We start from the raw sequence: 25,502 nt of genomic DNA, 5'->3' as shown, positions 1-25,502 counted from the left end.
ACTATATATAGCGGAGGACTAGCATCAGGACATCTCCATATTGTTCTGACCGTTTAGCATTGCCCTTCAGCTGATGCAGACAGGGTCACCTGGGACTCAGCGCCCGTCAGATGGGCTCTGCGTTGTATCTTCAGCGCTTTCTCTGTGTTCCCCAGCCAGTGCTCACCCACACAGGACCGGGGTTCTGACCCCTCCCAGTTCCAAGAGAGCCTTTAAAGGAGCTGCCTAGGGAAAGGGGCAGTAGGGAGAGTTCAGAGCCCAGAGTTCTCTTCCAGCTCAGCCACTTGGCACCTGTGTGGCCTTATGCCTATGAATCTCTGGCTCCTCATCTTAATGATAAAGAAATTGGTCTGGAACAGGTATTTTTGTTTGTTTGTTTGCAGTACGCGGGCCTCTCACTGTTGTGGCCTCTCCCATTGCGGAGCACAGGCTCTGGACGCGCAGGCTCAGCGGCCATGGCTCACGGGCCCAGCCGCTCCGTGGCATGTGGGATCTTCCCGGACTGGGGCAGGATCCCGTGTCCCCTGCATCAGCAGGCGGACTGTCAACCACTGCGCCACCAGGGAAGCCCAGGAATTTTGTACTATTGGTTTAAGCCACTGGAACCCTTTCAGATGCAAGCTTACAAGGTAGCCTGATATATACAACCAAATGGGCGTGCCCCTGGTTGAGGCTGGGGACACTGGAGACCCAAGAGGTTCCATTGAAGTCTCAGGGTCCCGCAGAGTGCACAATTTGAAAACCACTAGGTGAGACAACCCTCTGAGGTTTCTTCTTCTAGACTTAGGATTCATGGTCTGGCCTTGCAATGGCCTCTGGCATAAATGACCCATCAATAGGGGTGGAAACTTTGTGACCTCTTGGAGACTTTGATGGTCATCTTGGGGGAGGGGAGAATGGTACAGGGACAGAAATCTCGGGGCAGAGGTTTCTGTAGTGGGGCAGCCCAGGGGAGCACAGTTTGCAGATCCAGTTGGACGTGCTGGCCCACACTGCCATGGGCTATTTTTCTCCAGCCTGCTCCCGTTTGCCTTTCCTTTGAGTGCTGGTTTGTCCCAAAGATGAGATGAAAATGAGGATATAATGCACTTCAGGCAAGGAACGTGCATTTAACTTAAGTTGCCTGGGGCTGAGTTACATACTTGATACGTGGAGTATTTGTAGAGCATGGTGGTACCTTTGGCAGGAATCAGAAAGCCAGGATCTGGGGCCAGTTTTCTTCATTCAGCAAGTTTGTTTGTCAGGCACCTGCTTTGTATTCCTGGAGAAGCATAAGGGAGATCCCAGCTTTGTTAGGACCCCTTGATTTCGAGTTAACAGAAACCAGCTGAATCTAGCTTAAGCACAAAAAGTGATTAATTACAGGGTTTCAGGGGGCGCGCAGGACCCCACGGCAAGATTGCTGCCTGGCCTTAAGCAGGGATTGGAAAAACCTTGTCAGATTCTCCCTCTTCCCCTCAACTCGGCTTCTCCTTGGGCTTCCTCCTGTCTCTGCAGCTGGGCTTCCTCCTCCTTCAGGCCACACGGCCCCAGTGTTCCTGCTGCAGCTCCAGCCACACTCAGGGGGGCTTAGCTCTCCCAGCCCAAAGTCCAGATTACCAGAGCAGTGGGTCCAATTGGCCCAGCTTGGTCCACTCAGCTCCAGCCAGGGGGTGGGGTCACATGCAGTAAAACCTGTCTCGTGGGGGCCACTTCTGACCCCGTGCGGATGCGGGGCAGCTCCAGAAGAGGGGCACTCGTGAGCCGCACAGACAGCTCCAAAGCTGTGAGCTCCTCCAGCCCTCGGTGAGGAGCTCCAGTCCCAGGGCAGGAGCAGGTGTAAGAGGAGCACTTGCTAGGCTCCCAGGGAGGCAGGAAGAGAGGTGACCCTTGGCAGAGCCTGCTTGTTGCCGAGTACACGGCTCTTCCAGTTGGGGCTGTCAGACGGAGGCGGCAGGGCTCCCCGGGCTGGTGTTGGCAGTGTTCCCCACAGAGCAGGGGCCCCTCCGCGTTAGCTCAGGGGGAAAGGGTTTGTTGGCAGGATTACAGCGAGGCAGCCGGCCTCATGGGAGCTGGGCCTGAAGAGCAGTCAGGAATGGAGGCGGCTCTGTCTTTTGGGGGCTGTTGGCCTCTCCGCTTGTGTCTGAGCATCTGCTCCTGGCTTCCCCCTCCGTAGACCCAGCCTTCTCTTCTTACTCATCGGCTTGTTCCGTGACTGAGCACACCAGTGCCAAGTTCTGGCAGCGAGTAGATTGGCTACTCTGTGGCCAGGGACCACCCAGGTACAGGCAGCAGGTGGGCGCCTGATCCTGCAGGATGCTGGGCTGCCCCTTTCAGGACTCTGGGCAGGGCAGGTGTTAAGAAATGGTCTCCTCATACCTCCTGCAGTCAGGGGGAATGCTTATGGACAGAGGAGAGGGGAGCCTGGAAGATGGAAGAGAGGAGGGGGCTCAGGAAGGGGGACCAGTCTGAACTGAAGCAAGGGTGCAGGGAGGGGCCGGGGGGCCAGTGCATGCTTCGGGGAGGGGACAGTAAGAGGCAAGGCCTGAAAGGCACCTTGAGAGCTGAGCTGTGGGCCAGGGGTGTGGAGGGGATGGGGAGCCACTGGGAACGTGTGGCCAGGGCACGCTGCCGGGGACTTGAAAGGGTACCCTGGACTCTGAGGCTGAGAAGGATGGCTGGGGAAGGGATGGAGCATGGCTGAAGACAGCCAGGCCAACTAGGGGGAGGAGGGGAAAGGTCTGCCCTGATATGTTGGGAGTGGAAGTCCCTTTGAAGAAAGAATCCACAAGATTGGGTGACAGGTTGTCGGAAGCAGAAGGAGGGCCAGCGGCGTGGGGGGAGGGGTGGGAACATTGGGGAGGGCCTAGCGACACTGGGAACTTGGGGAAGGGAGGCTCCTCTAAGGAGAGAGATCGTTAGCCTTACAGAGCAGCAGGGCTGCTGGAGTGCTTGTTGTTTTATGTTGGGAGAGCTGAGCAGAGTTAACAGAGAAAGGGAAGTCCCAGGCTAAAGGAAGACTTCTGGAGAATGGGTCCTGGGCCCACCAGCTCTGCTTCTCAGGAACTGTGATCCTGCCCAAGGCGCTCAGCTTCCTCATCTTCAAAATGGGAACAATATCTGCCCAGGCTTCCTCCTAGCGATGTGAGGAAGGTCAGAGGTCACACACATGGCGATGCTTTGTACAGATGCGGGCAGCCTTGATACTGTGGCTGTTGGTGTGACGGCCTGCACGGTGACCCCCTCTGCAGTGTCAGGGAGCCTTCCTTCCCGTAGCCACCCCCGACTCCCGGATGATGTCGCTGCCAACTCCATGTTACCTGGGGTCATGTTGAGATCAGCACCCTTCTGGAATTTGAGCCTGGGGGTACCTGGATGGCCGATTAGGTCTAAGATTAGTCACCCCTCACCAACTTCAAGCATTCTCCTGATGGGTGCTGTGTGTGTGTGGAGTCCAGTGGGCCGACTGAGGCTGAGCTCTCCCTCTGGGAGAAGGAGAAGAGGCAGTTGGGGAAGGGTGGGATGTGGGCAGGCTGAACCATGTACATTTCAGAGTGGAGCTGGAAGGTGATTTCTCCCCTGCGTGGGCCTCCTTGGCCTGTTCCCCAAAGAGAAAGCCACGGAGCACTTGTTTGAAAGTTCCTAGGAAAAGGGGAAATGATGAAACCTGCATCCTGTTTTGCCACCAGCCTAGGGAGGAGGACCCAGGTGGGGACAATAGATGGTGGCAGTGACAGGAGTACTGGTGAAATCCTGGGGCCTGCAGAGTTGGGGCAACAGAGGCTTGAGGAGGGGACCCAAGGTCAATGAGGGAGAGCGTGTGGCCCTCCTTCCCGTTCTGTCGCCACCTTGCTCCATTTAGTAGCATCCGGCAGCCTGATAGCCTGCTTCGTTTTCCCCAGCCACCCCTCCCTCAGGATGTGGCCCGGCTTTCCGCTGCTGCCCACGTCCTGTGCTTCCTGGCTTCCTCCTGGCTCACCTGCAGCTTCCTGTCTCTGGGAAGGCCGACTTCCTGTGCCCTCCTGTCTTTGGTTTGGGTCTTTCCCTGGTGCTTTCTCTTTTTCCCCCTCCAGCCCCTTTGGCTGTTTCTGTCTGTTTCACTCCTACAGAGTCTCTGCTCCTCCCAGCCCAAGTGAGACTTTGTATCCTCCTGCCAGCTCCTTTCCAAACTCGGGCCCCTTGGAGTATTACTTTTCCTAAATCGCAGCAGCTGTGCATTTTGCTGGCCTACCCAGCTGTTCTTGTCCTTGACCACAGAGGTCATGTCGTTTATGACAATAAATAGAAAATGAGAATGAGAGGGTTGCCCGGTGCCTCTGGGCTCCCCTTCCAGCTGCCTGCAATCCTACTGGGAAACAGTAATAGTAATAAAAATAATAAAGCTAATGCTTATGCTCTGCATTTTCACTTATCATTTTCCAGATGCTGTGCTAAATATTTTACATGCCTTATTACATTTAATCTTCATAATAACCTAGAGACATAAGTTGCATAGTCATCCTCTCACAGCTGAGGGAAACTGAGGCTTCAGAGGTTATGTAAGTTGTCTGACATTACCTGCGAGTAAGCGGCAGAATGAGAGTAGAACTCGTGTGGGTCTGACTCCCATGCCCATCTCCTAACGTTGGCGACCTATCTGCCTTCCACTGGAGGAGGAGAGTTGCCACAGGGCCAGGCATCCCCTCAGCCCACCTAAATTTCCAAGTTCACCTTTCCCTCAGTTGCCTGTTGAAACTAGTAAGTAGCCCAGATAAGGAACCCTTACAGTGTCCTTCTCAGAGCTGTGCTTTGTTTCTCGTTTCTGCGTACCCCAAACAATGGAAGGACCTTCAGGTGGCAGGGCTCATAGTATTTCTCTTTGCTGTGGACTCCCCCATACCAGTGTCCCATTTTACAGATGGGAAAATGCCTCCTAGTCTTTTTTTTTTTTAATTCTTATTGGAGTATAATTGATTTACAGTGTTGTGTTAGTTTCAGGTGTACAGCAAAGTGAATCAGTTATACATATACATATATCCACTCTTTTTTAGATTCTTTTCCCATATAGGCCATTAGAGAGTATTGAGTAGAGTTCCCTGTGCTGTACAGTAGGTTCTTATTAGTTATCTATTTTAGATATAGTAGTGTGTATATCTCAATCCCAATCTTCTAATTTATCCCTCTCTCCCCCACCCTTAACCCCGGTAGCCATCAGTTTGTTTTCTACATCCTCCTAGTCTTAAGAACTTAATTTGACATTATCCAGACAAAGGAACTTCAGAACTAGAAATAATAGTCTAATCTCTTGACTTCCATTCGATACTCTTCCCACTGAGATCATGTTGCCATTCTGTTCTGAGTGTGCTAGAACTATGCCCCAGAGGTTGCCTCTTCCACACATTCTGTTTAGAACACTTCTGCTCTTTGCAGTCGGCCCTCTGTGTTCTATTCTTGTCTGTGAGCGGTGATCATCAATGGGAGAGAGATTGAATCAAAATCTCTGGGGATTGGGGCATATAGGAAGTTTGAAAGAGCATATTCAGTATCGTAATCACATCTTAGGTTTGGAAAATAAACCATTTTTAAAATGTAAACTATCAAAGGTAGAGTTTGGCAGAAATCTTGCCTGATGTTACAGTAATTCCCAAGTCGGGCATGGCACAGTTGTGTGTGTGTGTGTGTGTGTGTGTGAAGTCTGTATTTATCCAAAGGGTGTGTGCTTAAAAAGGCTGGGAAACGCGGTTTTCCAACAGGAGACTGTATTGTCTTGTCGTTCTGTGTCCTGCGGCCCTCCAAGTGTTTACTGGAGGTGCCTCAGGATGGCTCGCACTATATGGGGGCATCCTGCCTGCCTTGTCTTGGTTGGACCGAACCCTCTTGGGGCTCTGGGTGGCCTACCCGATGGCTTTGTTGTATGCCAAACGAAGGTGATATCTAGTGTGGAGGCCCGGTCCTGGAGAGTTCAAAGCTAATCTGAAGTATATACCTTCATAAAGCTCAGGCGTGCATTGAGTTTGTATATGCCTGGCCCCATGCTTGGTCCTGGGTATGCAACTGAACAAAACAGGTATAGTCCTGCCCTCATAGAACCCACAGAGTAGTGGGGAAACAGATTATGCCCAAATAATCAAAATGCATATGACAAAGGGGCGAAGAGGGTGTTGGGAGAGAACTGTGGGGTAGGGGGAATGAACTATTTTGGGGTGGACGATCAAAAACACTTCCCTGACGAAGATGCCTAAGCTGACACCTGAAGGCTAAGATGGAGGGAGCCACGTTTGTCTCATGTGACCACACTCCACTTGGGCCAGGACTGCTTGCTGGCCCATGAGACACCTCTAGATAAATTAGAAGGAGATGCTTTTGGGCAGAGGCAGTCCTGCTGGGGCCCATTGCTGATGATTGAACATGAGCTGGCCCCTGGTCCTGGTGCTTATGTGCTGGGTACAATCCAAGGCGGGGAGGTGTGGGGGAGGATTACCCAAGCCAGATAGAAGGAACTGCATGAGTGAAGGCCCTTGGACAGCAAACAGCTTGATGCCTTCCAAGAAGTGAAAGAAGCCATTGGAAGAAGCAAGTTGCCACCTCAGCTTTTCTCCCCTGGTAAGGAGGTATTTTCCCTTTCAAGGAGAAGGGAGAGAGAGGCCGTGACTGTCCAGAGCTGCGAGGCTGTCCAACAAGCACTTGGATTCTGGCTTCCATGGGGCCATAGTTAGTTGGTGAACGTCTGCTCCGACCTTCTTCCCACAGCAGATGTCCCTTCCACAGTGTCTTAGGAAGAGAGAAGGACCCTTAGGAGGGAGTTCTGGGGAAGCCAGGACAGAGACCAAAGCCCAGGGCCTTCCAGCTTCCATTCAGCCACCCCAGGACAAGTACCTACTCTGTGCCAAGTTCTGTGTTAATCTTGCCAATTTGGAATATCATGAACCTTTAACCTTTTTCTTTGTCTTACCTGGGACACACAGCCTTTCATTCCACAGGTAGGGATGATGGACTCAAACGCGAATGATGGCTGCTGGGTGCAGAGCTCTGCTCGCCTTGGGGGAGGAAGTGGCATTTGAGTTCGGTCCTAGGTGCGTGGATGCACATGGACCATTAATTTATGGAGTGGACTAAACTCTAAGCTCTTGAAGGGAGGGCTCCTGTTGTTGATGGTGCATCTGCAGTGCTTAGCGTGATGCCTGGCTCGTCACAGGTGCCCAGTATGATATAGAGATTTATTTGGAGATTCAGCATCTCTCCAGGAAGCCTGTCCAAATTCGAACCCAGGTTTCTGTCCCTTTGCCCGAGGCCTGCCACTGGCCACAGCTACCTAGTGACAGAAAAACTAAGGGATGTTTGAGGAACTTGAAATCATGTCTTGGGGAACTGGGACTGCTTGGCAAGAAAACACAAAGGCACAGGGGGATCAGGAACGTGGTCTTTAAATCCTCCAAGAACTGTTGTCGTGATACTGTTACCAGTTACTGAGCCCTTCCTTTGTGCCAGGCACTGTGCTAGGGGCTTCACGTATGCAATCTCGTTTAATCCTCGCAATAATCCAAAAAGGAGAATATTATTATCCATATTTGATAAGGGAGGGAACTGGGGCTTAGATTAAATGACCCCCAAGATTGTCTACCTGAGATTTAGAATGGATCTCTCTGACTCCCAGACCCGTAATTGCTGAGAGATTTTAACCAACCCAACAGCACTGCCTAGAGATTTTGTCATGTGCTTTCAGAAACTAGAGCTGGCACTCGTGGGTAGGAGCTGCAGGAAGGTAGTTTCCTGTTCCCCATAGGGTGATTTCTCTTCCTAAAGGAGAACAGTCTGAAATTAGAATGGGCTGCCCAGCTAACACTGCAGGACCTCCCAGGATCTTCAACTTCAATGGGATCTGGTTCTACAAAAGCTGAAGCTCTCCTGCCTTAGCCTGCTAGGGGCTTTTTCTGAACCGAGTTGACATGAGCAGCAGTACTCAGACTTCCTGGGTCAACCCAGCCTGGACTCTGTGTTCTGCTCCCTGTTCTCCCTGAAGCCCAAGCTATAGGGCTGGGTTCAGGTTTCTTCCAAAAGGAGCTGGGCAGGAATGTGCACCTGACCCCCTTTGGAATGGGCCACGCAACCACCTGGCCAGGTCTCTGGACCCTGGCATGGAAGCTGGCACTTGTTTGGGCTTCAGGGGAGGGCAGATTGGAGTGGACGCACCTATTCTGGGCTCTTTAGGGCTACAGATGTTTACATGCATACATTGATTGTCCTGTGCCTTTCACTTTGCCTCACTGACTTCCGGTGGCCATGGGGCTGGCTCCAGGATGCAGAAGGGTATGGGTTGGCTCTTGAGCCCCTGCCACACATCAAGTGAGTTGATATCAGTGGTTTACACAGGAGGCTGCAGGAGCAGGGGACAACCAATTGGAATTGCAAGACATGGATGAGATCGCCTTTTCAACTCCAGAGCATTTTGACCAGAAATTAGAGTTGGAAAGGCCCTAAAGGTGATATTGTCCAGCTACACACCCAGCGTGGAGTTGCTCCACTCAGCACCCCTGCCAGGCAGTCGGCCAGGCTTTCCTTCAACAAGGCTAATTTTGGATGGCTCTAATGAGGAGGAACTCCTTCCTGGCCCTCTGCAGAGTATGTTCCTATGCACTGCCTTATTGCCTCTCACCGTGGCCTTGTGAGGGGGTCTGTATTCAATGAGCTTGCGTGATCCTGGGCAGGCTTTCTTTGTGTCTCCCACCCACTCGTTCTGCATGAGTACGTCTGCTTCCCTTTGGTGAAGTTTTCCTGTTACCACTCCTGGGATACGAATCCAGGTTAAGCATTGGTGACCTGTCTTACAGCGTGGTGAGGATCAAAGATAAGGCATAGGCCTTGCCCAAGTCATCCCACACGTGTGGCCAGGCAAGGACCACAGCCCCCAAGACGCTCAGTCTTGTCCTTTGCTGCTCAGGCACAGTCTGCCTCCCTCCTGATCTCTGGCATGTTTTATGTGCAAGATTCAGATTTCCAAACAGCAAGGTTAAAGCTTTTGGCTTCCTTCTTTAGAATATACCTGGCTGGTGGGGTGAGTGTGGGGATGGACACGTAGGAGCCACATGGTACCAGGAACAGGACATAGCAGCAAGGAGGAGGGATCTGGAGGGGGGCCAGGGTGTGATGGCTGAGTGCCTCGGAGAAGGGCCACCGCCACGGGAGGCTGGGGCCACCCTGGTAACTCCCTCCTTTTCTCCTTCAGAGGTCTTTCATCTCCCTGCCTCCTTTTTCTTTTGGCTTTTCTCCTTTTTCTCTTCTTGTGAGGCAGCCCTGAGCTATTCTGCCTTCCAGCTCTTTAGCATCTTCTCTTCTGTCTACCTGGAGATTCCCGATCTTAAGGTTTAGCATCCTTGACACATCATATTTCTTTATAACGTCTTCTCCTTCAGGGCTCTGCAGCCATACCTGCCACTTCAGAGCAACTCCTGTCTGTACCTGGGAGCTTTAACACTGAGCCTCAACCAGACAGTCTGGATGCTTGGCTGCCAGCCTGCCCAGAACATTTAATTACTTCTTGCAGGTGACATCTTATTTCACAGCGACATTTCACGACAGTGCCTTAATGCTGAAGGACAGGTCCGGTGGTAGGAATTTGATGTATCGTGGCATGCCAACAAGAGGACGTTTGGGGGCAATAGAAGGAAATGAGTAATTTGTGGAGTACTTTCCACATGCCAGGAACAGGGCGAGCTTCTCCTTCCAGTGAGCCTGTGAGGTGGCACCATTATCTCTGTTTTACACATGCGAGAACTCAAGCTTGCTTAGGGTCCCAGGGCCAGTTAATGGGTGGGGTCAGAGTGTGAATCCTCTTCTGCTTGACTCCAGAGCCCAAGCTCCTTCCCCTGGTCTGTGCTGCCTCTCCACAGGGCCTCTGTCTTCAGTGTTTCCTACTAGCGCCGAGCCCAGCACCTGGGGTGAACATGAACATGTGATGGTGGTCGTAGAAGGTGGGATAGGGCTGTCAGGTAGGGGCCTGGTGAGCTGGGTAGACCTGGGATGGTTGGGCAGATGCCTGAGGCACCTGTGGGCTGGGGGAAGGCAGTGGCTGTCCTCGGTCCTTGTACCTTCTGTTTGGGCGTGACTCAGTGGGCACCCAAGGTTGAGAGCATCCAGAAGTGGAATGAGGAGCGGTGGTGCTGGGTGTAGCAGACCCAGAGTTATGTCAGGGCTGTTGATCTCGGCGGGCTCCCAAGGCTGACGAAGACCAGCTTCCTGGTACCTCTGTGAGAGGTGGTATTGGTGAGATTATGTCCACCATCTCCTGGGCCAACTTATTCCCCATTTCTCTGGTTCTCCGCACCTTCTGCCCCATGACAGCCAGCAGGTTGAGTGTGAGGGGACCCATCTAGGGACTAGAATAAATGTTGGTGTGCATTTGGTTTTGCATCCCTTAACCCTTTCTTAACAGTGGGAGTCAGGCTTTCAAACCTTTGGGGACCAGGTTTGTTTTTCTGGTTCCGTCCATTGGCTCTGATGCTGCCTTTTCCCTGCTCTCGCCACAGTGCTCTTTACCCCTGTTCGTGCCTCCTTATGGGTTCCTCACAGAGTGTTTGCTCTCACTTGTACACCTTTCACCTTGCCTCCTCTCCTGACACTCCTAGATCTTAGAGGCTTGTGTGGGGGTTAGGACTCACCCTTCCCCAGTAGGCACTGAGAAAGGTATTTGACGATGATGAAGATGTATGTCCCATTGGTGCCTGGCTCACCCTGTGAAGGCAAGTGCGTTTATTCACGTTAAAGCTATTCTGCCGTACGAAAGGGGCCTAATGATACAATTGCTTGAAGAGTGAGAAATTTATTTTTCTGTCTCATGTAGTGGCCCTGATTCTCCCTGATGTGAGCAGACCGGGTGAGAGGGCACCTCTGCTGCTTGTGGTCATTCTGGGATCCCTTCCCTTTGGAAGCGCTGCTGCATCACAGGACATCATTGCCCACATGGCTGAAGCTTGGTTTCCAACCAGGGGAAGGGAAAAGAGGAGGTGGAGGACGCAAGCCTGTTGTCCTTAGGCCCAGGTCCTCTGTGACTCATTTCCCTACAGCTCACATTCCATTGGCAAGAATAAGAATGTAATTACAGGGACTTCCCTGACTGCAAGGGAGGCTGGGAAATGTGGTCCAGCTGGGCTGCCGCTTGCCAAGAAGGAGGGCAGAATGGACTTGGGTAGACAACTGCCAGTCTTAGCACAAAAGATGGAGAGTATTTTCCTTTGCATGTGCCGATATGAAGAATGTTTCCCTGCCTGTAATGTGGCCACTCTCTTTGATAACTTGTACACATGCCTCCCTCCTTGGCAAACATCTGTGCATCAGACTCAATGCTGCACAAACTGGGTGAACCAGAAGCTGAGTAAGGCAATTCCTGCCTTTTAGCAACTCAGTGTGGTCTGGAGAGGGCAAGTGTGGAGGCCAGAGAGTCTGTAAGTGCCAACACAGAGATTCTCTTGTTCTTGTGTGCGAGGCACTGCAGATACAGAACTAAAGGACCACACATGGCCTCCATATGCGTGCAGTCGTGTGGTCTAGGAGATGGAAGTGAAGTGCTGGGAGCAGGGCTGGCTTGGGGAATAAGGAGGGCTTCATAGAAGAGGTGACACTGGAGCCAGGCACAGAAGCGTTCAGTTTCAACAGGTAGAGGCGGGAATCTTCAGGAGAGAAGACCAACAGCGAAGGCGTGCAGACTTGCAAACCCGTGCAGGGTTGCCGGCCCGGGTGTGGTCTGAGCATAGTGGGAGCGAATCCAGATGTCTGTGTGGCTCATTCCTTGCTCCGTTCTGGCCTCTGCACCTGCTCCTTGCACCTGCCTTCCCTGGCCACCCTTTCTACAATTGTGCCCCCTCTCGTGACTTTATTTTTCTGCTTTATTTTGAGCATAACACATATAAATACCTGGCACATCTATATTGACCGGTGCATCATCTGTCTCTCCCATTAAAGTTCCATGAGAGCAAGGATTTTGTTTTGTACAGTACCTGGCAAATAGCAGGTACTCAGATGTTTGTTGAATGAATAAATGAATGAATAGAAATGTGTGTTGAAGATCATATTCTTGGAAAACCTTGATTTCTTTTTTTTTTTTTTTTTTTGCGGTACGTGGGCCTCTCACTGTTGTGGCCTCTCCCGTTGCGGAGCACAGGCTCCGGACGCGCAAGCTCAGCGGCCACGGCTCACGGGCCCAGCCGCTCCGCGGCATGTGGGATCTTCTCGGACCGGGGCACAAACCCGCGTCCCCTGCATCGGCAGGCGGACTCTCAACCACTGCGCCACCAGGGAAGCCCAAAAACCTTGATTTCTATGCCAAAGGGTTGGGCTTTTATTTTGTAGGCAGTGGGAAGCCACGGAAACTTTTTGAGCAGGGGAGTGACACAGTCACTGTAGGGAAGGTTATTGGCAGCAGGAAGATGGGTTGGAGCAGGGAGAAAGTGCCCCTTCCCTGGTCCTACCCCAGCTCCACAGCAGTATACCCTTCAGCCTAGTGCTCCGTTTGTGCAGCCTGGAAACCTTTTCGTGGGCACAGTCATTTTGTTTGGGGCCGAGCAGAGATTCAGTCTCTGGCAAGTCTTCATTCCTAGCAGTGGGGTGGATGTAAGCTGACCTATGCTTTTCTTTTTGGAGGCCAAAGAAGGTCTAACAGCCACTCTTGTGCACTTCACTGGTGAAAGTGAAAATTGATACAGTCTTTCTGGAAAGCAGTTTGGCAAAAGGTAACCAAGTATCTTAAAGATATTGTTAAAGATACCTTTAACCTAGAAATTCAACGAGGACTCTGTCATAGGAAAGTAAGCCAAAGTATGTGCAAAGCTTTATGTATGAAGACTTTCGTCCCAGTGTAAAAAATTAGAAATTATCTAAATGTGTGACTCAAGTACCTCTCATCTCCATCCCACTAAAACTCTGCCTGCCACATAATAGGCACTCAATACAGTTGGAGTCCGGGTCCTTGTTTTCTCTCCTGAGCTAATGCAGCGGCCTCCTTACTGGTCTTCCTGCTGCCAGTCTAGTCCCCTCAAACCCACCCTATGCATGGATTCCAGAATGAATGATCAAAAATGCGTGTCCTGGGCTTCCCTGGTGGCACAGTGGTTGAGAATGTGCCTGCCGATACAGGGGACACGGGTTCGAGCCCTGGTCTGGGAAGATCCCACATGCTGCAGAGCAACTAGGCCTGTGAGCCACAACTACTGAGCCTGTGCGTCTGGAACTTTTGCTCCGCAACAAGAGAGGCTGCAACAGTGAGAGGCCCGCGCACCGCGATGAAGAGTGGCCCCCGCTTGCCGCAACTAGAAGAAAGCCCACGCACAGAAACAAAGACCCAACACAGCCAAAAATAAATAAATAAAATTTAAAAAAAAAATGCATGTCCTTTGGGTTCGAGCCCTGGTCCGGGAAGATCCCACATGCCGTGGAGCAACTAAGCCCATGTGCCACAGCTACTGAGCCTGTGCTCTAGAGCCCACGAGCCACAACTACTGAGCCTGTGTGCCAGAACTACCAAAGCCCACGCGCCTAGAGCCCGTGCTCCGAAACAAGAGAAGCCACCGCAACGAGAAGCCCGTGCACTGCAATGAAGAGTAGCCCCCGCTCACTGCAACTAGAGAAAGCCCATGCGCAGCAATGAAGACCCAACACAGCCAAAAATAAATAAATAATAAATAAATAAATTTATTTAAAAAAAATGCATGTCCTTCTTCTGCAGCATCTTTTCTGGGTTCTTCCAGCTCTTGGGGGTAGTGTCCACACTGACCTCACACCTTCCATAGCCTGCTCTCACCTCTGCTTTGGCTTAGTTTCCAGCCGCCTCCTGCCTTGCACGTCACACTCTGGCAGCACTGCTTGTGCTTCCCCTGCTCACCTCCAGGCCCTTGCTCCCCTTCTTTCCACTGCCTGGCTAACCCCTGCTCATCTCTAGACTCGGAGCCGACTTCAGGACCTCTCATAGACTGAGTGAGACCCCGTCTCCTGTGTTCCCGTGGTCCTGTGTGATCGCAGTCCTTGTGTTTGTACGTTGTTTTCTACTATCTCCTTATGTGTCTGTCTCCCTTACCAGCTCTGACCTTGAGAGCCTGTCTTATTGGCTTTGTGTCTCTGTTCCCCAGCATGGGGTCTGGTACATAGGAGAAGCTCAATACATTTTCTTGAATGAGTGAATCAATGAATGGAGAATGATGTAAGCTTTTTGTTATGAAAAAGTACATCCTGTACAGTGCTAAACATGTAGTAAGTACCCAGTAAATATTTATTGAATGATTCTATGTGAGACAGAAAACAACAGGATTTTTTGGAAGTGTCTTATTTATTCTGGATTTCCTTTATTTCCTGAGTTGACCTTTCGGGGTACAACCTGGGCATCTGCATTTTTACAGAGCTTCCACAGGCGAATCTGATGAGCAGCAAGGGCTGCAAATCACTGGCTTAGCAGATTAAAATAAAAGCAGGATTGAGGACATACTAATGGTGGGAGTTTGGATTGTACACACTACGTGATCCCAGCAACACATGCGTGCGTTGAGAGGAACAGAAAGACAATTGTTCAGCATGTTATTGCTGCTTATTGCTGGGTGTCAGGATTTGGGTGACTTTAATTTTTTTTCTTTTTGTGTTTTATTGTGTACTTTTTCTCTATTTAGTATATGTCACCTTTTAAACAACACAAAAAAATGAAAAGAAGGGCAATCAGACAGGAGTCCTGATCGTGCTTGGCATGGCAGGTCCTGGGGTCAGCCCTGGGCCACAGCCTTTCACTGGGTCCTGTGACTGATTCCGGCACTGGGTCTAGAACCCGACCCTTTATGCTTTCTGAGCTCCAGCATCCTGGTGCTCCGAGAAACTGCCCAGTGACCGGGGACCTTGGACACTGCCATAGATGATTCCTAGGTCCGAAGCAGGCTGCCTTGTCATTCCAGGTCTCCAGGTGAGGAATGTGGTGGGAATTTGGTAAGAATTTGCCACCCCAGGGTAGTCTCCAAACGGGTCCAGAACAGAAAAGCTGAGCTGGGATGGGATGGGGATGGGGCCCGGATCTGAGCGCCAAGACCAGTAGGTTCACTGTGATACTGGGGGCTGGGTAGAGAGCCACCTGATAGGTATGAGGAAGGGCAGGGGCAGCCAAGTGGGACACTGAGGGTTACAAAAGTGGGACAGTTGGGGAGCAGGTAGCAGGGGACTGACTGGCTTGAGGAAAGCAGCCCACTGGAGGGAGCACCCCTGAACCAAGGGGCTCTTGGTTTGTAGTCTCTTGGCTCTGGAGCTAACCAGGCAGCTGGGATTGTCCACAGGGTAGGGTTGGGGCGTGTTTGCTTGTTATCTAATGCCGTCTTCCTCCCAGCAGCCTTTTTGAGTCTTTCCCTTTATGTCCGCCATCAAGGTGAGCTCTTTCTTTCCTTTAAAGCCCCGATGGTCCTTGTTCATGCTTCTTATGGCCTTTGTCACTTTCTGATTTTGTGTTCTTGTTTCTGGGCGTGTCTTGGGCCCTCCTGAGGCAGGATGAAGTCTCATGAATCTTTGCGGTCCACACAGGCCGTGGTCGGGTCCAGCGAAGGTGGAGGAGTGCTTCGAACCTGCTTTCCTAGCTGGAAAGGTCAAGGCCAGGGCTACAGCAGGGAGGGCTCTGCTCCTGGCCTTGTGGCTGGCTCCTGCCTGGTGCGTCTCAGGGTCGCCACGGCGACAGGGTGCTCACACGCAAGTAAATAGCATCCCCCGTGCAGGGCTGCCGGCCTCAGCAGTTCTTGACCCCAACTGAGTTGAAACTGAGAGGATGCCTTTTCCAGCAGCCGAGAGCCCAGCCCACAGGGCTCCCTCCCTGTCCCTTTAGTGGCTGTGCTGAAAACAGATACCTCCTGCTGCCCGGGGTTTGCCGCCTCCTTCTCCCCACTGCCAGAGCCTGTCTGCACAGTCCACTGCGGGGAGGAGGCTTGGGGCAAAACAGGTGGTCTCCTAGCACACAGCTGCCAGCTGCATCCTGTCTGCCAGGGGGCCTTCCTAGGGCCTTGCTTCTTCTGGGTTTCAGCACCCTGGGAGCCTGCCTTTCTCCTCTGCCCCAGAGGTGGATTGAGGGGAGGATGAAGAGGCTGCTCCTGCCTGGCCTTGGGCCGGTGGAGCACACCTGAGAGGATGAGGCCTGACCTGTCCCCTCAAGTCTGACTCAGCTCTTGCTTGACACAGATCTTCAGTCCTCGTCAGACTGTCTCAGGGAGGGCAGGTGATGTGGGCCACGGCCGAGCTGCCCGAGACGGGCCGGGCCCTGCATCCTTCTACTCTGGGAAACCCCGCAGGCAGGGCCAGCTGCATCTTTCCTAGCCACACAGCCGGCTGCCTTTCCCGGAGACGAAGGCCTGAGGGCGGCTCCACCAGGAGGTCAGGTGTTTTCCCCTCCGTTGTCCCCTTTCCCACTCTCACCCTCATCTCTGCCCAGGAGACCTGGGCTCTCACCACCCCACCGTGTGATCCTCTCCCTCGATCCTTCTCTCAGCCTTTATTGAGCACCGATTGTGTGCCAGGCACTGGCCTGAGCCCTGGAGCTCCAGAGATGGTTAAGGCCCAGCCCTGCCCTTACAGTTTGTTTGCAGCGCAACTCCTACAGAGTGGCTTAAATGGGAGTTTTATCAGATCCAGGACAGCGAGGAAGAATCTTTCCTTAGAGGTGCCTTGTGGGCAGAAGACACCCAAAGTCCTGACTGAGTTGTTTCCACCTTGTCATGACAAGCATCTTTTATTGCCTTTCCCTGTAAGGCTTATAAAGTTTTCTACCAAACCACACTTAAACCAAAGCTTAACACACACACACACACACACACACACACACACGAGACCTTATTTTTTTAAGAAGTCAATCCATATACAAATATATATTCTAGAAAGTTAAAGGCCCATTACTACACCCCTCCAGTGGAAAGACTGGTGTGTATCCCCCAGATTTTTTTGCTCACTGATGCTAACACTGTCTTTATAAACTCGGGCTCATTTGGAGCTGCCTGTTTTCTTGGGAAGCACACAGCCTTCAAGGGCCACCACCTACCTGTGGCAGTTACTCCAACCCTAGACCTCTACCCAGAAAAATGGCGTCGAGCTCATAGTCCTCCTTGCTCCCTCCCCCCACCCTCCCCACTTTGCACCAAGTCAGGATCTAAAGCTCTGTGGTGAAAGCCTTTGATTGGCTAGAATTTCGTTTGCCAACCTCCCCTTCCCCGCTTGCACCCCAGACTCCTCTTCCCTTGAAGAGGAGCGTGTGGGCAGTGGGGAGATCCCACCTGGATCTAGAAGTGGGACCTCTGGGGTTTTCTGCCCATTCCTCCTCCTTCTGACCATGTCTCTCACCTCCTTTGTTCTTCCCCCATCTCCTGACCTCAAGAACTTGAGTCACAGAAGCATCACAACCTTCCAGAATTGACCAAAGCATCTTTTCTGGGCTGGAATTCTATGATCTCCCTGAGCCACTAGTTTCCATATGCTGATGAGAAGCTTTAGTTGACTGATGTCTTAGCGTTTCCGTTAGAAAAATTATAATCTAAATGTAGTTGGAGAGAAGTTCTTTCGAGACTTGTGGGGGGAGGGTAATAAAAGGTCTTTGTCACGACCAGGTTGGGAGTTGCCCCGCCGTCCCCCAGTGGTGGCATAGCTGTGTAGAACCAGAGCCAGTCAACCAGGGATGGACACTAGAAAAGAAGAAAGCGGTGCACAGCCTGGATGCCACAGCGAGAGTTTGATTTAGAAATGACCCCTGCTCACCACACTGCAGACTTTTGTTCAGATATTTCTATAGTCCTGACCTTGTCAACGAAGAGTGAAGAGCAATGTTGAGTAGGAGGCCAGTGGGCCGGAGAAAGGGCACCCATCAGGGCCCGGGCGGACTCATCAAACTTCAGCCCATCTTGCTGCCCGGCACTCACTGTCCCAGCCTGACTCCAGGCCTTTGCTGCTTCTGTACCTTCCACCTGGAACGCCTCCTCTGTCACCCACTTCAAGGCCAAGTTCACAATGTTATACCTCCTCCATGGAGCCTCACAGATGTGCTCACTCCGTCATTTGTTTCCTCACAGCCTTCTGAATCTTTTTTATGTCACTTCTGGCTTGTCTGGTGGTGTAGTCATTCATTCATTTGTCCATTCATCCATTCATTCATTCAGCTAATACTAAGGACCTACTATGTGTAGGGTGCCAGGTGCCACTGTGAAGGAGAGACCAGGGCCCTTCCTATGAGCCGCTGGCATTCTGATGGGGAGACAGACAGAAAAATGAGTAAACTAACCACAGCAGAATTGGGATCGACACTACTTAGAAGGAAAGGGGCTGGGATGGGGAACAGGGGAGCCCACCTTAGTTAGGTCAGCAGGGAAAGCCTCTCTGAGCAGGTGCTGTTTAAACCTTAAGGTAATTAAAATGACATCCTCACAGTCTCAGGCCCCTTGAGTGCCTGGTAAGATCTTGAACACAGTGGGTGTTCAGAATTGTGTTGAAATGAATCTAGGCCATGACCCTTTTGTCTGGGCGTCAGCACCCTGGGAGCCAGTAACCGTAGCCCTCTCCCGCCTTAGGGCTCCCTAGCCCCACCTCCAGCTGTCATTTGACCGAGAAGAATTGGGTTACTTTGGGGGTGGGGTGGTAGGGTCCTGTGAACTTGGGTGTGGGCCAGCAAGGCTGCTCCCAGGCCAAGCCCGGCAGCATCAGGGGGCAGGAGAGAGAGAGCATGAGCAGGGGCTGACGACCTCCAGCCAGCCTGGAGGCTCTACATGTGACTGGGCCTCTTGCATCTGGATCCTCCATCAGGGACGCTTCCCCTCCCCTGCCACCCCCACAACCCCAGGGGGAAACTGAGGCCCAGAGTTCGGAAGCTGCCTCTTCCTCTAGCAGTAGCAGAGGCCAGAGTGGGTCACTGTGCTGGGGAAGGAGAAATGGGAAGTCTGAAATGTGAGCGCGAGGGGGAGGCTTCCTCTAGCCTGCCCCCCAGCCCACTGGAGCCTGCTTATTTCCAGAGTCCTTGTCACCCAGGGTCGTAGGTGGAAGCTGCCGGCTGTGGAGATGCTCTAACCCAGCTCCTGCCCACCCCTTTGACAGGTGCGTAGACGAGGCCTGGTTGTCAGGGTGTGGTTCCCGATATGCTTTCCAGGTACCTCTGCTCTAGCACGCGGCAGTTTGCCTGCTTGTGTGGGGGGCATATCATTTACTTATTATGCATTTGTTTATTTTTTTAAAATGTGCTGCAGAGTAACATACTACAAGGGTTTCCTAAATTATGCATTCAAGTATTTTCAGAATAGGGAGCATGAACATAACGTATCACAAAACCAGAAAGCAGCACCATGCATCACTTGCGCGATTCAGCCCCGGCCCAGGTGACGTTAGAAGCTCATCTGGTTGGGACGTGTCATGTTCTCCTGGGTTGCACAGTGCCTGGTGCTGGTGGATGGCTGTGTGAGATCCGAGCCATTTCCACTTCAGCAGGGATCCCATGGGTGCCTGAGAGTCTCTCTCCCTTGTCAGTCTTGCAGCATTTTTGTGCACAGAATGTCGTAGCTCTTTGAGTGCATGCAAGATCACACGTATGGTTTGCCTTGTGGTTTTGGGCGGGACCCCTGAGTTTTTGAAGGAAGAGATCTTGCTTTAGTTGTCTTTGTGCCCCTCACTGGCCCCGCACAGGTCTCTCCACAAGGAGATTTGAGTTGAGTCTTAGAGCCAGGAGGGGCCCTGGATCTGTTAGTCCAACTGCCTCATTTACCAGATGGGGGCCCAGAAGAGGGCCTGCAGGGAGATGACCTGCCCCAGGTCACAGGGGCTGAATGAACCAGGTTGGTCCTGGGGCTGAAGTGTGCAGCCTTCAGAGCTGAGTCGGGAGCTGCCCTGGAGGTGAAGAAGGGGTGTGTCCCCGAGAGGCCCGGTGGGCAGTGTGGGTGGGAGCTGAAGCTGACTTGTGCCTCAGGAGTCTGGGGTTTCTGGGGGCCACTGGGGAGGTGTCTGGAGGGGTGAGCAGTGTGTTGTGTCCGTGTTCTCCCCGCCTTCCCTGATCGGGTCCACTTTACCTGCCTCGCATGATAAGTGGGCTTCTCTGAAAACCGTTCCCACTTTTCTCTGAAACAAGGGTTTTGCTGCTTAGAGAAGAGCTGCCCTGGGGCTGGCTGGGGAGACCTCTCCTTGTTTAGCTCGAGGGCCTGCCCTTGCGGCCTGGCTGGTAGCAGGACGGGGCCCTGCGCTCCATACAGACGCCAGGCCCACTCCTGGAGGCCGCTCAGCCCCTGTGAGCTCCCTGCCCTCCCAGCCCACCACCTCCTCAGGCGTTGCCAAAACAAACAGCACGAGGTGCCTGGGCGCCCAGAGACCCTTCCTCAGAGGCACCCTGGAGGGCCACCACAGGCAGCACCTTTGGGCATTTCTGTCCCCTCTCCTCCTGAGGGCTGGCGCCTTCCATCTGGAATGTTCTCTGAGGAAGGGGGAGGGACCTGGGGAACTTCCCGGGTTGGGATCCCTGCCTCTCGCTCCAGCAATCTGGATCCCATTACCCTCCTGAGAGGGGTGAGGAGGCCTTGCTTTTTAAAAAACTTGTTTTTCTTTTTTTGCTTTATATTTCACAGAAACTTCAAATAACCCAGTTCGCCTGTACACAAAATAGGACTCAGTGGTAAATGCTTGCTGGTGGAAAGGAAATTAGACTCAAGGAGGTCCATTCATTGATTCGGCTCAGCAATGCTTTCCGAGCATTTGCTAAACTAGCTCCCGTGTGATGGGCATTCATGACCTACCGAGCACTTGACGCTCAGCAGAGGCCGTTATCTTTTTTTTTTTTTTAACATTTATTTATTTGGCTGCACCAGGTCTTAGTTGCGGCATGCCGGAACGTAGTTCCCTGACCAGGGATCCAACCCAGGCCCCCTGCGCTGGGAGTAAAGAGTCTTAACCACTGGACCACTAGGGAAGTCCAAGAGGCCGTATCTCATGGGGGTTTCAGAGCCAGCCCGCCACCTAGCTGTGTGACCTTTGGATTAGGTGGCTTAATGCATGTAAAGGGCTTAGAACAGTGCCTGACATATGATAAGAACTTAATACATGTTAGCCATGATTATTAATGTCCTGGTATTTACCATAGTGCTCATCGTAACCCTGTAAGGTAGTGACGGTTGTTGTTCCCATTTTCCAGATGAGGAAACTGAGATTCTCAATGGTTAAATAACATGCCCAAGTCATGCAAGTAAGTGGCAGAGCCAGGGTTCCATCTCAGGCCTGGAGTCTGAGGCTTTTGGCAGCCGGACTGAGCTGCTTAGCTGGCCCCAGGCTAGGGGATAGGCATTCAGGTGCCTATACTAACGAGACTAGGTGCTGCCTTGAAGAGCTCATCACCTGGCATGGAGGCCAACACACACATAGGCGTCACTGAGTGAATTTCCAGAGGCACCACATGGGTTAGAGTCAAGCCAGGCTGAGTGAGAGGCAGGGCAGGACTGACAGCAATGCTGCACTACACACAGGACTGGTCAGTGGTGCCTCCCGCTAGGCCTCCCCTTTTGGGCTAGAGGCGGAGCTGCTTCTGTGCCTGCCAACTGCGTGTGTCGTAAAGCAGAAACTAACACACCATTGTAAAGCAATTATACTCCAATAAAGATGTTCAAAAAAATTATGTGTGTCGGAGGGGAGAGGGGGTCACCTCCTCTCCCACCCTCCTCCCAGCCCCAGCCAGGGCGTTCTTCTCACTGCCCTGGGGAGATGGCATGCCGGACAGGGTCTGGGACAAGCACTGAGAGGGCTGAGAGTGAGAGGATCTGAAACCACTCACTGGATTCCTGCCACTCTTCCAGGGTTCCTGAACCTCAGCGTCCTCATCTGTAAGATGGGAGTAACATTATTTGCCATACAGGGTTGTTGTAAGGATTAAGTGAAATGATGTAAAAAAATCTCTCTATAATCCTAAGTCTAGTACTTACATGACTAATAATAATCACTACCGTTTTTGAGCCCCTACTTGGTGCCTCACACAATACTAGACTACACACAGTACCTTGTTTTCGTTTTTTTTTAAGTTATTTATTTTATTTTATTTATTTATTTTTTTGGCTGCATTGGGTCTTCGTTGCTACGCATGGGCTTTCTCTAGTTGCGGCGAGTAGGGGCTACTCTTCGTTGCGGTGTGTGGGCTTCTCATTGCGGTGGCTTCTCGTTGCGGAGCACGGGCTCTAGGCGTGCAGGCTTCAGTAGTTGTGGCTCGCAGGCTCTAGAGCACAGGCTCAGTAGTTGTGACGCACGGGCTTAGCTGTTCCGCAGCATGTGGGATCTTCCCGGACCAGGGCTCAAATCCGTGTCCCCTGCATTGGCAGGCGGATTCTTAACCACTGCGCCACCAGGGAAGCACCAGTACCTTGTTTAATCCTTACACTAGTTCTTTAAGGTGGATATCATTGCTCCCATTTTATGGATGTGGAAACTGAAGTCCAGAGGCTCAGCTGCCTGGGCTCACACCTGTGAGGGGGTGGACATGAGAGTCAGACCCAGGTCCTCTCTGATCCCTAAGCCACTTCTCTATGTTCCAGACCTTCTGAGTTCTCTCCCCTTCCCAGCCGCGCACCACCCCTTGCTGGTAAGTTACTGAACCAGCCACAGGAGGGTGTGGCTGTCAGGGGGCCAAGCTGAGCAAGACACTCCTGCCAGGCCGCCACTCAGGCCTGGCAGCTGGTGGTGGGCAGGGATGGAGGGATGGGCTTTACCTGCCCACGGCCCCCGGTTGTGGTGGGAGCAGTAGGCTCTCCTCCCTGCCGGTCTGGCAAGTAAGTTTTGTTGGCCTATGAGTCACACAGCACTGATGAGTCAGGTTTTTCCCTTCTCCTTGCCCAGAGCAGCTGGGGAGAGGGTGGGGGTTTTGTTAGGAAACAGGACCTCCCTCCCTCTGCTCTCCACTGTCCCCCAATGCCTTGGAGCTACATATTTTCTCTCCAAAAGTCTGTGGCTCAGCCTGTGTCCCTACAGAAAAGGGTATCTGGGTGCTGGCCGCACAGGCTCGAGGGAGCAGGCCCCGGGCTGAGTAGAGTGGCGAGAGAAGGGGCCCTCCTTGTTAGTAAGGAGTGTGAGGTAGCTAGTCCAGGGCTGTCTGACTCCAAAGCCCTGCTCTTGGCCTCTCGTTTTGGCTTACCCACTCCTATCTGCAAAGAGGGCCCTAGCCCCGTGTCCTCTGGACATTGCAGCCGGGTTTCCCAAGGCACAGGGTCCCCTGAGCTATCCACTCCTTGCCTTATGACCAGCCTGGCTGCGAGCCTTGAGAGGACTGTCCAGATGGACTGTCAGGGTTCTCCCTGAGTACCCCCATGCCAGACCCTCTCAAAGGCCTCATTAAACAGTCAAAGCAGCCAGCCTAGTTCCACATCAGTGCTTGTCAGTCCTGGCCACATATTAGAATCATCTGGAGAGCTTTTAAACCCCTCTGATGCTCAGGCCATACCCCAGAGCAATTAAATCAGAATCCCTGGGGCTGGGTCCCAGGCAGCTGTGTTTTTGATGCCTGTATGATGTATGATGCCTCTCGAGAGCCTGCCCTCCAGGAGCTGATGGTCAAGTTGAAGGGACAGCACAATGTGCAGGGGACACGCACACATGTCAGCATGTGACTCAGGGCGGTGTGGGACAGTCACACCCCATGGGGCCAGGGGTGAGGTACATGTGGGTCCCGGAGGGAAGACGCTTCTGGCCTGCATTCTGATGGATGGAGGTCAGGACCAGGCAAAGCATGGGAAGGAAACAAGGAGGATGCTGGCCTGACAGGGCCAGTGATTCACGGGCTGTAGAGGAAGAAGGGGAAAGAATGAGTCAGGCACAGCCAGCTGCCTGCAAGGCCCGAGCCTGGCTTTGGAGGAGAACGAACGTGCTCAGACGAGGAGTTCTCTGTTGATCCACAAACAGAACGTTGCAGGCTCTGAGCTGTGGCATGTGGAGACGTGGGTGAGCCTAAACAAGGCGGGGTTCCAGATCTCAGGGATGTCAGGCCTCTGTGTACACCTCACACTTGACCAAGGCCCTTCTCACAGAAGCTCCCTGGAGCATTTCAGCGTCTCTGAGGTACACAGAATTGGGCAGATGTGTTTGGAGAGTGAAGGGCCGTGCCCCAGGTCACCTGGCACAGGCCGCGATGGAAACAGACTCAGGCCTTCTCACTCCAAGTTCACCCACTTAAGACAGGCCGGAAAGAAAGACAGGGTGTGGACTGTAAACTGACACCAGGCCAGAGAGAGTATAGAGGCACAGCCGGGGGAAGGGTTGTGGGGTCTTTTCTAGCCCCAGCAGTGCTGGGCAGACTCGCTGTCGTGTTTGCGGTGGAGGCAGAGGGGCTGGCACTCAGGCAGGGGAAGCGAGAGCCCAGGGACGCTTGGTGCTGGGAAGATCTCACGTGGGCTGTTAGGTGAGTTGGTTAGTTGAGAGGAGGGTGGACGGGATGGTAGAGAAGCTGGAGTAACAGCAGAGGGAACAGGGATCTTCAGTCTGGAGAAGAGCAAAATGGCACAGTGACAGTCGTGGTGACTTGTTCTGTGTCATTCCAGAGAGCAGAGCCAGTGGATTCCAGGTCAAAATAATAATCTTAATAATGGCAAAAGCAATTTCAGTGACAATAATAGTGCCTCCTCTGTAGCAAGTACGGTGCTGGGGTGTGTGTGTGTGTGTGTGTCTTCCGGTTGAGGAAACAACCTGAAGGGCTAGGGAGACTGCACCTGGGGTGTGGGGTGTTAGGTGAGTTGATTTATTATATATCGTCTTCTTGATCCTATTAGCTAATGTAATATATATGTGTAGATTTTCAATCCTCCCAACCTCCCTAAGAAGTGGGCCGTTACTAACTCCTTGCTTCTCAGAAGAGGAGACTAGAAAGCTTAAGACATTTACCCAAAGTCACTTAGCTAATTTATGATGGGGCTGATGTTAAAACCCTGGTCTGTCTGACTCCAAAATCTGGACCTTCGGTCTCTGTGTTTCTCGGTCCTACTGCCTGCTACATAGTTAGTGCTCAGTGAAGGGTGACTATAACACTTAACTTTCTAACCATTTGATCCATCCAGCAATGGGATAGGTTTCCTCCTGGCATAGTGAGTGTCTCCAGAAGTGCCCACAGAGGCTGAATTGCCCCCCGCGGGAGTGTCATACGGGTGGGAGGTTGGTCTCCATCACTGAGCCCCATACCAGCCATGCGGAAGTAGAGTCTTGGGCTAGTGTGTGAGTCTGTGTTTCTCTCTAGCCCACAGGAGACCTGGATGCACAGTCAGGCCCTGGAGTCCGCTCTTAGGTTTCGTTCTTTCCTAGTGGGAACAGACTGACTCGTAACTCTTCCACTCTTGCTCCTGAAGCGTGTTCTTCTTACTGCTTTTCCCGTTGGAGTTTTCATCATCTTTGGGTCAAAAGCCTATCATTTTAATGTTCTAGTTATAATTGAGCTTTCACTGGCAGTGGAGTGGTTTGATAGAAACAATTTACCATCCCCCCACCCCGACACACACACGGGCAAAAGCTGTGGGTTTTGGGACAGGTCCATCACTTCTCAGAGCCTCGGTTTCCTCATCTGTTAAAATGAA

At 52.3% G+C, this 25,502-nt stretch overlaps 1 protein-coding gene across 5 annotated transcripts in view; it reads left to right on the top strand.

Moving 5' to 3' along the window:
• UBTD1 (ubiquitin domain containing 1) overlaps positions 1 to 25,502 on the top strand; it is a 53,151-nt gene that overhangs the window by 16,048 nt on the left and 11,601 nt on the right. Inside the window, exon 1 of one of the 5 annotated variants that reach the window (XM_067709817.1) lies at positions 23,743 to 23,883. The exons of 3 other annotated variants lie outside the window; for them this stretch is intronic. The gene's annotated coding sequence lies outside the window, so the exon portion shown is untranslated. Of the gene's footprint in view, positions 1 to 23,742; positions 23,884 to 24,183; positions 24,341 to 25,502 lie in introns of those variants that run through there. One more of the 5 variants, XM_067709815.1, reaches the window with a different exon arrangement.

This window comes from Pseudorca crassidens, chromosome 16 (genome assembly GCF_039906515.1).
Source record: "Pseudorca crassidens isolate mPseCra1 chromosome 16, mPseCra1.hap1, whole genome shotgun sequence".
Taxonomy (NCBI): Eukaryota; Metazoa; Chordata; class Mammalia; order Artiodactyla; family Delphinidae; genus Pseudorca; species Pseudorca crassidens.
This window is presented reverse-complemented; position numbering and strand designations above follow the sequence as displayed.